The 12,550-nt window shown below is 41.1% G+C and overlaps 1 long non-coding RNA gene across 1 annotated transcript; it reads right to left on the bottom strand.

Annotated features, from left to right (window-relative positions):
* Window positions 1–5,417: 5,417 nt before the first annotated feature.
* LOC141768579 (uncharacterized) lies at window positions 5,418–9,180 on the bottom strand. Its single transcript, XR_012594099.1, has 3 exons — window positions 8,756–9,180; window positions 7,231–7,389; window positions 5,418–5,673 (listed from the first exon to the last, which is right to left on the bottom strand). It is a non-coding gene; the product is annotated as an uncharacterized LOC141768579 (long non-coding RNA).
* Between the last annotated feature and the right edge of the window lie 3,370 nt (window positions 9,181–12,550).

The following is a 12,550-nucleotide window of genomic DNA, read 5'->3' as shown; positions in this document are numbered from 1 at the left end:
CATTGGTTACTGTTTTCTGCCTATATGCCCACCTGTAGAGCAACACTACTGAATTTAAAATAAATGGAGAAGGTTGAGGAAAAGGAGAGCAGACCAATACAGTTAGTTATAATTACAATAAAATGCATTCAAATAATTTATCACAACAGAATATAAAGGGTGGATTTTGTTTCTTTGCAAACTGATGTAATTGTAAGTGGGCTATTGTTGAAATCTATATGATTGAGGCTGTTTTCACATTCAATGACCCCCTTAACATGTTTAGGTCAACCACACATCAGCCTATTTCTACTGGCATGTAAATGGTAGAAGCCAGTCAGGACCACAGAACACCCTCACCTTTAGTGATAAAGCTGACCCTCCTGAGTGCCAGTGAGTGGAGCAGTGACTAAAACGGAGAAGGATTGTCGGGGCTTGATATGGAGGAGGCGATGATGTACTTCCCTCTTCATGCATCAGCAGATTATGGCAGCATTCATCACTGGTCTCAGACCCTGTGCTAATAATCAGCTGAGTATATCTCAATCTACAGCCTCTGATTTATACCCAGCTCTGCTGTGGGGTGACAAGTTTTTAAACGGGGCTGCACAATGTAAATCATAACCTCGCTGAGTCGAGTAGATGGGTTCATGCTGAGAGATGGGAGGGCAGAGAGGCATTCACTTCCAACTGCAGACAAACACTTGTCTGGGAAGTAATATATGCTGTACGCGACTCAGAGTTGTGTGTTTTACTGCAAAGTTCAGCACGGTACATATGTATAGTATCCATATTTCTGAGTTCATTATAAATTACTGCTTTAATTTGTTTTTATTTTTACACCAGCAATTTCACTTACAGCTGCAGTGGGTAGAAACGGAGCAGATATGATTAAAAAAAAATAGAAAATCATGTGCCTCTGTGTCCTCCGGTGCTCAAAATCTACAAGATTTCACAGACCGGCGGAAAACAAGCAGTCAGAGCTGATCTGGAGTCTGCCGTCCAGTTTCCGTATATGAGAGCCACGAGTCGATCACTCATGAACTCCGACCAAACGGTCAAACAAAGCAGCGTTGATCAATTATGAATCAATATTCTGTTATGGTAATGACTATTTCTCGCCTCAAATGTTTTCAGAATCCTCTTGTAGTGCACGGTTTAGCTGTAAAATGAGAAAGTTTGTGACCCGGCAGCCATGTTGAGATCTGGTGAAGAAATACCAAGCACCGCTCACCAGCCGGAGCACAGCCAATAGGAACACTCTCTCTGAAATGACCTGTGATTGGTCAAAGTCTCCCGTCATGCGCTAGATTTTTAAAGCCTGAAAACAGAGCCATGAGGAGGAGCAGAAGTCTAGTTTTCTCTCAGAGAACTTGAATTACAATATGCTGAAAGGATATTATGGAATTTTTGCCCAATGATGCCAGAAACGTGTTGCCTACTGAAGCTTTAAATAAAACGTGCAAAATGCAAAACTTGCGTTGACTGACATGATGAAAAGCATCAGGCTTTCTAATTGCGTAATCACAACTAATCAACTTTAAAGCGTCAGGCCAACCACAGCTGACGTCATTATTTTGATGCTAAACATGTCGCTCATGACATTTTGTCGCTCAGTCACTTTTACTACAGCCTTCAATCTCACCTTTTAGAACCAGGCAGTAAAGAAGGCCAATGTCACCCCGCTAACACAAGCTATAAACTACCCTTACCCAACTTTCTAATTCATAGGTCTGTTGGACCTGGAGCGTGATGACATCACCTTGTTTAATCCAATGAGGGAGCAGGTTATGCTCTGTCTTGTTTGACCTTGCTTGCACTGATTCACAGTCTTGATGCTGGGAAGTAAGCGGGTGTGTAATATCCATGGCTTCTGGCGGTTTTCATTATCCTGCTTTCATTTAGGATAGAGCAGTAGATGGAGAGGGAGATACCACTTTCTGTGGAGAAATCTCTCTAAAAATGTCCCTCAAATTTAAGCAAATTCTCCAAATGAGATGATTTTGTTTGAAAATATGTGTAACTATCTCACTTCAATAATAAAAAAAAGAAAAGAAAAAGAAGATTATAAGTCTCAATATTTGATTAAATTGATTATGGTAAGTATTTGGCCAGTCCGATGTTTTAAAGGAGGTGAGTTATGTGAATGACCTTAAGGGCAATGACATACATCTTGTGCGCTAGGCCACGCCTCAAGGGTTCTCTTATGGTATGAGGCTTAAAGGTCCAGTGTGTAGGATTTTGTTGCATCTAGTGGTGTGGTTGCAGATTGCAACCAACTGAATACTCCACTACCCCCTCCCTTTTCAGACTGCGGTAATGTGAGCCGCCGCGTGCAAAACAGTGGTTACGCCGTGGTATCTTTATAGGACCTCCGCCTTGCCTACTTACTACAACGAAATCAGATGGCAGACCACGTTACCAATTTCACAAGTGTGTCGTAGAATTACAGTGGCCTTCAGGTAACTATGTAGATATGAAGGGTTCATTCTAAGCTAGCGAAGACACATTGATTCCTAGTTTCAGGTGATTATACACTAATGAAATCATAGTTATGAATATTATAAATCATTTCTGCCAAAAGATCCCCCTAAATCCTCAACACTGGACCTTTAAATGACTATAGCTCATTCATTGGCCTTTTCCACTCCTGGCTTAATCAAAAAATGCTGTTGTATTGGAATTGTGATATGAAAAATGGCCTATTTGCTGTCTTCACTAATTGAATTGACCCGAGAGGAGACTAACCTGACGAGAATATCCCTGAGCTAAATTGAAATGTGATTAACATCAAATCAGGGGAAAGTTGGCAATAATCAAAGATAGATAAATCTGGACTCTCCCTCGCTCTTTCTCCAAGGTCAGTGATTGTCGAAAGCTTCATCTAAGGCTCGTCTTGTAATGATCTGACATGCAACTCCACATATTGCCGTCTTCCCTCCTCCTCAGCACTTGGTCCATTTCAGCACCCCTAAATGAGGTCTCATTAAAGACGCCACTACGGATTCTGCGAGACAAAGTGAAATTCAATGGAACCCGGTGGAAATAACATTCAGTAGCTTCTTACATAACAAGCTTTTTATCCCACATTCCCAACCCTGCCTCGAATCCAATCTCTGCCCCTGCAACAGATCATTACACTATCCCAGGTGTATTAAATAGAAATCAGGGCTTGGTTACAGGTCCTGTAATGATCATTTGGGCCAGCTAATATCTGACAGTTTATCCAGGCAGGCCGCCACAACGGACTTCCTTCCATCTGACATTGCTGTGACTCCATTAGCCAAAGTGTTGGGAGTAAATGATGGTAGGCAGCACTTGGCAGTGTCAGAGCCCGCTCAGATCGGCCCGGCCTCTATCGATTCAATCTCAGAATAAAGGATGGAGCAGGGAACAGGCACCCCAGGTGCATTTCGTCCAACCAAGCCACACTCTGTCTTTTTAACATTGGCACATTGCGATTCGGGGAGCTATTCATTCACAACGCTGCCTTGGTCAAATGTGCATGGAAGATCACGCAGCTGCACGAGCACACGGCTGCAACACAAGGCCACAGATGAGGCCAGATATGCAATGATTATGTCCACAGAAATATATTGGACCATAAAATACACAAGTACACAGACATTTTCCCTTTCCCATAAACACAAAACAGAGATTGCTTTGAGATTGATTATAAAACACTTCATCTATTAGATATAAAACAACAAATACGAAAAATACACCAGCATTTAATCATCTTTTTTTTTTTTTGTGAGCACCTAAATGCAGCTCACCTAAAGTAAATTCCCCGCTTGAAATCAATTATATCAGTACAGTAAAGTACCACATGGCCTTTGTTTGGCCCAGGGAATAAGAAAAGGAGAGGGAGAGAACACAAAGACCCTCTTTCACATGACCATGTTTATGGTACACAGGCGTCCCTCAGCATTTCTAAATCACATGCTGTGGGCTGCGTTTACTCACTAACATTTCAAATGCTATAATGATGCTTTGAGAAGCAGCCATTAAACACGTCCCCTTTATATATATATTATGTTCTAATGATAAAGCTAAATTAAAAAAATTGTCATATTATTTTGAATCACAAAGTAACAGACAGAAAAGTCTCATCCCCACAAATTTAGACCACCAGTCATGGTGAGAAGTGAAAGTAAGAAATCAGATAATATAAATGAATCATGGGGAAAATACATTTGAGTTCAATCTAAGGAGGATTTAACTAAAAGGCAGTGCTACGTTTAAAACTGCATACTTTTACTTTTACTTCTAGTACATACTGCAACTGCCCTTATACTGGTGCACGCAGTATGCAGACGACATACTACTTTGTCATAATATTACGCCTTGAAATTTGACACTCTTGCTCATATATCCACTGCGCAGAGGATTGTGGGTCAGAATAGCCAGAAAAGCATGCTGGCTTGCATACTGCAAAATGCGACCGGATGTAGTAGGACATCCTGGTATTTTCGGCAGACTGCATACAGACATATAGACTGCAATACATACATACTATGTATTGGGACATACTAAAGCGTCATAGTAAATACAGTAGTATGGTGGTATTGGAACACACGGCAGGTATTTTAATGAAATCATTACTTTTAGCATTTGTAACCACTTTCTATCTTTCATCCTTTATTGTGTAATGTACACTATTTCTTTTTAAGGTGAAAACCTCTGGATTGGTAACTGGAAGTATAGTAATGGAAACTGACTAATACAAACAGACAGACTAATAGAGTAGGGGATGACTTGATAATTGACTTGATTAAATAACTGCTACAAACTGACTTTTCTTTAATGGTTATGACTAACTGTACAATTGCATAACTGCCATGTGCTACCCTACTTTTCCACGTGTTGTAATCCCCCTTAGACTTGGAGAGGCACAGACTAAACTTTCGAGGCTAACCAGTGAGGCTTTGCTGCAAAGTTTTTGGAGCAGCAGGCAAGAGTAGTAGTAGTATGGCATGCTTACTATTTGATGAACGACACTTAAACTGGCCATTAGCCGCAGCTTAAGAGGTCCCATCATCACACAATTACCTCGGTCATCACACGATGTCAGTCTGCCATCACTGGCATCTCACAGTCATGTTGTACTAACAGCATAAAACACAAACTTATACCCTTGCTAACTCAAAAAACATGTGGGCAAGCAGTCAACTTATCAGGCAGCAGTAACATCTTTCATGTGCCTTCCTTGTGTGAGTCATGGAAAGAAATTGGCAGGACACGGCCTCTAAGTGTTCCTGCGTATTTTCAGGGTGAAATACTGTAGCGTCTCACACTCTGTTTGCAACACACTGTGTCCAAACATAAAGCTTTAACCCCTCTCTCAAGTGCTCTCCTCTTAGACCACTGCTGAACGTGTTCATAGTCACGAATAGGATGAGTGTGGAGAGGTCAAAGGTTACGGTAGCTTGTTTACATTCAGACCAAGACTGAAATCCCCTTCGTCCTGTTGGGGCTGTAGGTGGTTTTTTAATGTTTTGGTGCAGAGCAACTTTGCACTCTCCTTAGCTTCCTGTTTTCTTGAACTCTGCCTCCACTGTTTCTCTCAAACCTTCTGAAGGACTTCCTTCTGTCTTTGTTACTCAGCGGGGAATCCTACTTCAAGGGAGTTGTCTGTATGTGAAAGCATAAATGTGGGCTTACGTACAGCTGGGAGTGAGGTGGCAGACTGTCCTGTAATAGAAACATGTCTGAATTTTTAATTGGAACTCATCGGCAGCCTTATGACCTTTAACACCACCTAACTCCTCACAGATAGACTAAGTTTGTTTTGTGCCAGGGGGCAGTAAAGACCTCGTTCATTTCCTCTGTAACAGTCAAGTATCTTGATGAAGTATCCCCTGGCAATTTTCTGAACCCACTCTCTGCGCTCTCATCACAAGTTTCACAGGATAAGAGCCTCTGTTAAATACCTAAAATGTAAATTTCTACAGTGGGTTTGCTTGGGGACAAGAGCTGGAAATAGCCCCCCAGACACAGACTTTATCTAAAGAGGGGACATTATCTTCAAGGGCAGTTTAACATTAAAATAAATTATGTATATACACTGCCAGGAGAGTGACAGTCATTTCTATTTCTACATTTAGGCCCAAATAAATGCTTACCATGAGCCATGCAGGCTCATACTTGGATGGCACTGCATGTTTTACTGTCAAATATGACATAAATATGTAAAAAGTGACATGACTAACACAATGAGAGGGAGGCAAACATAATCAATACCTGATTTGTCTCACTGACTAAAAAATACACTTCTTGGAATACATCCATCAGTAAAGAATAAGCCTGTTTGAATAGTGGACATCTCACTCAGATGCTATGTTTCACCACACTGCGGATTATCAATATGTCCAAGCTGCTAACAAGAACATTGGTTGAGTTTATTTCTGGTTTTATTTATTTTGTTTTATTTCTGGAAGATGGTCTTTAGAAGATATGCATGTTATATTGTTTTGAAAACATGACAGCTCTTCAGCTTTCAGAATCCGTAAACCAACTGTATGAAGTACAAACTATATATTATTACTAAGTAGGCCTATATAAACAATAGAGTCGTACAAATGTAACCTTTGTAAATATACAAGCAAGTTGTTTTCAAAAGATCCGGGATAATTTTCTCATCAGTCCAGAGCAGGCTTGTTCAAGATGAGCCAGGCCTGCGCAGAATCGATCACCGGTGATCGCCGTACAATGCATTCCGGTTAGATTTGTGTCCGACTTGATCCCGACTTGCTCTGACATCATGCACACGTGGGCAACGATAACCTCACGAGATCGAGGCGGTCGCAGTTTTTTAGAGCCAGGCACTGCAGTTGCTCTCCGACGACTGCAAGACCCAGGGCGTCCCATGATGGGAAACGCCTCGCTGTCGCATGATCAAAGAGCTGATTGGCTTTTAGTTTTGACAGCAAACACCAGGTGTTGCAGAAAGTCCTATCTGTGTAGTAGTGATATTTAACGCTAAATTGTAGGCTATTAGTCTCATGTTGTGCAATGAAGGAAAGGATCTGGTAACAAACATATCTTGTGTGGTTGATAATAATAAGTGCTCATTACAAAGTGCTTTACAAGGCAGACATAAAAATAATAAAGGATCGAGTCCAATGATAAACACACATTTCCACATAGATTTACAAATAAATATAAATAAATCTGAATGTGGTCTGCAAACTACAGGTAGCCTACAGATCTAACAGGTTTAACAGTTCAACAGTGTAACAGTTTACTTACGTTTCAACAGTAGAGTCCGGGCTGGTAGGAAGTGAAAGTGAGGCTTTGGGAGAACCCAGCAGGCCTCTTAGTCAAGTTAGAGTGACCTGCACCACAGGTGAGAGCTCTGGCTGTTCGAGGCCACCTGGTGGTTGTACTGGAGCAATTACACCAACAAGCCTGCAATATTCATTGTGTTTATTACTATTTAGAAGTTTTGGGGAGATTTATTTATTTGTATTTTTTATTTTTTTTAACATGGCTATATGGAAATAGGGAGTGTTTTTAAGTTAACCTCCCAGTAAATAGTCATCATGTAAACAGTAATAGCCAAAACATATATTATCTCTATCTATCTATCTATCTATCTATCTATCTATCTATCTATCTATCTATCTATCTATCTATCTATCTATCTATAGTATCATGAATAATATCGTCATCAAATCTACAGTCCTCGCTGTAGTAAAGAGTAGTAGAAGACATTCAGTTGCATCATTATTGCATAGTTGTCCATGGGATCTTACTGGTGATATTGCCTTTGGAATTTAGATTAGAAAAATCTTCTCTTTTTTTTTCCTTTTTTGCATCTCCATTTAGTATAAATAAGTTGACTTACAATGGATTCATATTGCCTTGCTTATTCCGATTTAAAAAACAGCATTTCTGTTTGTGCCCCCTGAATTATAAGTGGGGTCACTGTTTGACTTTAATAAGCAATAATTAACATCCTTCGAGAGTTATGGGATCAACTGCTGTTTTCTTCTTATTTGTTCAATAAGTCCTTTGGAACATAAGGAAGGTTTTTAAAATGCAGTCAAATGATCTCTTAGAGAGTAGAATGGATCCCGTCTATCAGACGGTTCATCCCATAATAACTTGAGATACACATCGCACCATGCCTGACAAATTATCTCAGTTCACTGGGGAATGGCCAAATTGATTAACACTGATGAGATCTGTGTTTGTTTGTCATCCGTATAAATTTTGGGGACAGAAACAATCGTGAACATTGCCTCCTGAATGAAGCCGCTGGCATCGTGCTGGAAAATATTATTTCTGTGTACAATGAATAAATAAAATGAACGAACAATCACAATCCAATTTTTGAACAGTTAATTTTCCCTCCACAATCCACGCTAGTAATGTAGTAATCAACAGAAAGTGATGCAACTGATTCAGTGCAAATACATTTTGTTTTTTTAATCAACATAATCTGAACCGTCTCCCCCTCAGCAGGAAGAAATCTCACAAGGCACACAACAACAAGCTGAAGCAAGCCAGCCAGTTAGAGCACTGGCAGCCTCGCTGAGCACGGCTTAGCACTGCCTGACGCAGCATTATCAGGGCCGACACATTGGTTGGGCACCATACCTGCTGTTCCCAGCTGCGTCAGCGCCGGTCTCACCTATGCCAGGCGGCTGCTGAAGCTCCTGTACCACTTCAGAGGACAGAGTCGCACACTGAGAAATAGGTTTGATAGCACTAGGAAGGAAAAGAGACAGATAGCAGGGAGAAAGCAGGAGTTTGCAGGGGTGTTACTTACTGTTCTGCTATGTAGGGTGGTGAATACTTGTTTGTTTATGACTTCTGTGAAAGCGCTGTGCGTGTCATTGGCAAACAGCCTGCCAGACGGATCGATGATGAGGAGTTGCTGCTGCAGCAGCCACGCTAGACGTGCCCCGATTTAATTTGCCCGCTCTGCGTGGATGAGGTTAACACTTCGATTCTTGATGCTGTCGCACGTGAAGCAAATCACACATAGTCCTTCCAGGATAAGAATATTATTTAAAGAGGACCTATGCTCATTTTTCAGGTGCTATACTTGTATTATGGGTTTCTACTAGAACATGTTTACATGCTTTAATGTTAAAAAAAAGCTTTATTTTTCTCATACTGGTTATGTCGTAGCACCTCTTTTCACCCTCCATCTGAAATGCTCTGTTTGAGCTTCTGCCCCGCCCTCCAGAAAAACCCAGTCTGTTCTGATTGGTCAGCTGACCCACTCTGTTGTGATTTGTCAAGTGAACCAAACTCTTCAGACTCCGTTCCAGCTCCGATTCTAACTATCTTTGTTTGAGGGCGTGCCAAACTAGCTGCTAGAAAGGTATTATGCAGATGTGTAACTTGGTGACATCACCATGTTACGGAAGAAATGGCAGGACTTCAAGCAAGGCATTTTAGGCTGTTCAGGAGCAGTGTTTCTGTGGGGGCATGGACTTGAAACTTTACAGACCTTTTACATGGACGAAAAACTATATAACACACTAAAGGAAAGGGGAAAAGCACAATAGCATAATGGTTCCCCTTTAAGAATTTCATTATTGTAGTTTATTGGTGAATAAATGATTACACCAATGAGTCCCCAGAATGGCACAAATGATAAATGTCGATTAGGACAGAGAAGCACTTTAAGATCAAGGTTCTCTGCTGATCTGACAGTCAGGTGATCACCTTATCTGCTTACTGAGTAGAAATGAATTAGTAGTATAGATGCAGTTCTTTTATTTTTTGTTTTGGAATATATATTTTTTTCAATCAAAAGTTGCAAAAATAGAAAAAAAAGGATGAAAGTAGTAGAAACTGTGATACAAAGCAATTCCTCCGGGTTCATGAAAACGATCAAACAAAAGATGACAGAAAGATCCCCTGTGTTGAAACCATGGTTTGAAGCATCATTTGGTCCTAAGCAGCTAATTGTCCTCATCTACCCCCTATCCTTATCAAAGTGGGTTACTACTAGTAAGGGAGAAAGGAAACAGCTAAAGTTCTTTGAAAAGTCTAGTTTTGGGGGGGTAAAAGCACAACTAATATGCTTCGGTTACTTCTCTGAGACACGCATTCATCTTTTTTTGCTCCACATGGTTTCCCCGTTCGTTCCCTGAAGGTTAGATACACACAGAAAAACACCAGAAGAGAAAGATGCTATGGGATACACAGCGAGCTCAGATTCCCATTTAAAGCATCTATTTTTAGACTGTATGAAACAGATCTGCCCCTAGTGACTGTAAAACGGTACAAAAAAATCGGAACAAAAACTGGAATAGAAATAAATATAGAGAAAGAGTAGGAGCAAGTAAGCACAATCCAATACCGACAGCAGAGAGTAATTGGTACTGTATTGAGAGAGGTTGGAAACCCAAGCCAGGCTTTTACACTTCAATAAAGACATTCATGAACCCGACTTTTCCTGTAGGCAAAGGTCTAATAGCCTGGAGTGCTTTCCTTTCAGGTGAATGCACTTGTTCTAACAGGTGCTTAATAATAGAGGGTGAATGCAGTGGAAATGGGGATACAAGCCTGAGCCACTGTAAGCAGGTACACGGAACACAATAGGATTAGAGAGCAGATTGATCCTGGCTTTGTGCGCCGTCGTTTGGCCAGATTACCACGGCCACCATTTTATTGTGTGGAAATTGGACGGAAATTTGTTTTCAATTTGCCTGCCGCTTGAATTGCATGTGGGCATGCCTGTTTCTGTGTGTGACACAGAGGAGAGGTGCGGAGAGGAGAAATGTACCGTGTAGCGCACGCTACAATTTCACAGGATTAACCAGTTTCCTTGAGATAATTGTGTCGCTATGACACTACATCAACTGTGTTCATTTGAAAGCCTGACATGAAACATTGAGACTTCCGTGGCTGCAACAGCCTTGGCACACAAGCTGACTCCAACTGAGGGAAGTAGTGTTGAATATCAGTGTGTGCGATTCTAAATGAGTTCCATAAGACCCAGCTGTAATGCTGAACATGTTCAGGTACGAAGTGTAGCCTGAATCTATTGCACACAGGTCACTGCAGCAGTTCTTATTTACTGCCACTTCCTTCTGCAACCGCCAAAGCATGTATGCACAAATAAGGGTCCAATTACATCCACATGCAATTTCAACAGCACATGCTGCATTTTTGGGGAAAACATTCCCACATGTGCTTGTGGGCACACATTCTTTTTAATACTTTTTAGAGTATTTTTGCCTTCATTTGAGAGTTGACAGTAGAAGGTAATAGAAAACATAGGTAGAAAAATAAAAGATGGAGCAATAACATCCCCAGCAGGACTCAAACCGTGGAGGTCACATTTAATTTTACACATCTGTCTTCACGTGGCAGCCTGACATAGTGGTGAGAAGAAATAGTTTGAAGTTTTAATCTCAGAAATCGTGTTATATTCATATTGGACAGTTTGGCAGCACTTAGAATGATACATTCGGTGCCAATGCAAGAAGTAGTGTGTCCTTTATGTAGCAAGGTGAAGGTTGTCCACAACTGTGCAGGTCAGGGTCTATGGGCATGTAGTGTGGCCTACACTTTCACACGGGATACTTGAGTTTATATCTCAGACCAACAGGATTTATTTATTTTTACCATGACCAGGATCTTTTCCCAACCTTAAAGCTGCAGTGGGTAGAATTGTAGCAAATATGATTAAAGTTATTTTTATAAAACGGTCACTATATCCTGACAGTAGTGCATGAGACAGGTAATCTGAAAAGAAAAAGGTGCCTCTGTGTCCTCCGGTGCTCCTAATGGCATCTGCAAGATTTCACAGACTGGAGGAAAACAACCAATCAGAGCCGAGCTGGAGTCTTGCCATCTCTGAGCAGCTGTCAATCACTCGCAAACTCCAATCAAACGGTCAAGCTAGGCAGCGCTGATCAATTATTAATCAATGTTCTGTTAATGCCTATTACTCAACTCAAATGTTTTCAGAAACATCTTGTAGTGTACTGTTTAGCTGTAAAATGAGAAAGTGTGTGACCCGGCTGCCATGTTGAGAACAGTTGAGGAAACACCAAGCAGCCGCCCACCAGCCGGAGCAAACTTTCTCATTTTACAGCTAAACAGCAGAATATTAATTCATATTTGATCAGCGCTCCCTCGTGATTGACAGCTGCCTCCGTTGAACAGCCAATAGGAACGCTCTCTCTCTCTGAAATGACCTGTGATTGGCCAAAGTCTCCCGTCACGGGCTAGATTTTTAGCTTGAAAACAGAGCCATGAGGAGGTGCAGCAGTCTAGTTCTCTCACAGAACACTTGAATTGTAATATGCTGAAAGGTTATTATGGAATGTTTGCCGAATTATGCCAAAAACATTCTGCCTGTACTGCAGGTTTAAATGTAGAATCATCTATCATACACTTTCTGTCCGTTTAGATTGTTGTGCTTTACGGCCCACCAAAGGCAGTTTAGAGTTTTAGCTAGCGAAGCTTTGACTTTCCGTAACACCAGAATTTTATTTTGGCATACAGGGCGGATCTCCAGCATATCAATTAAGGGAGATAAGGCTCTCTGTGGCAGCCTCTCTTCATGATCAGACTGATACTACAGCTGTATTATTAC

The sequence above is a fragment of the Sebastes fasciatus genome, chromosome 5 (assembly GCF_043250625.1).
Source record: "Sebastes fasciatus isolate fSebFas1 chromosome 5, fSebFas1.pri, whole genome shotgun sequence".
Lineage (NCBI taxonomy): Eukaryota > Metazoa > Chordata > Actinopteri > Perciformes > Sebastidae > Sebastes > Sebastes fasciatus.
This window is presented reverse-complemented; position numbering and strand designations above follow the sequence as displayed.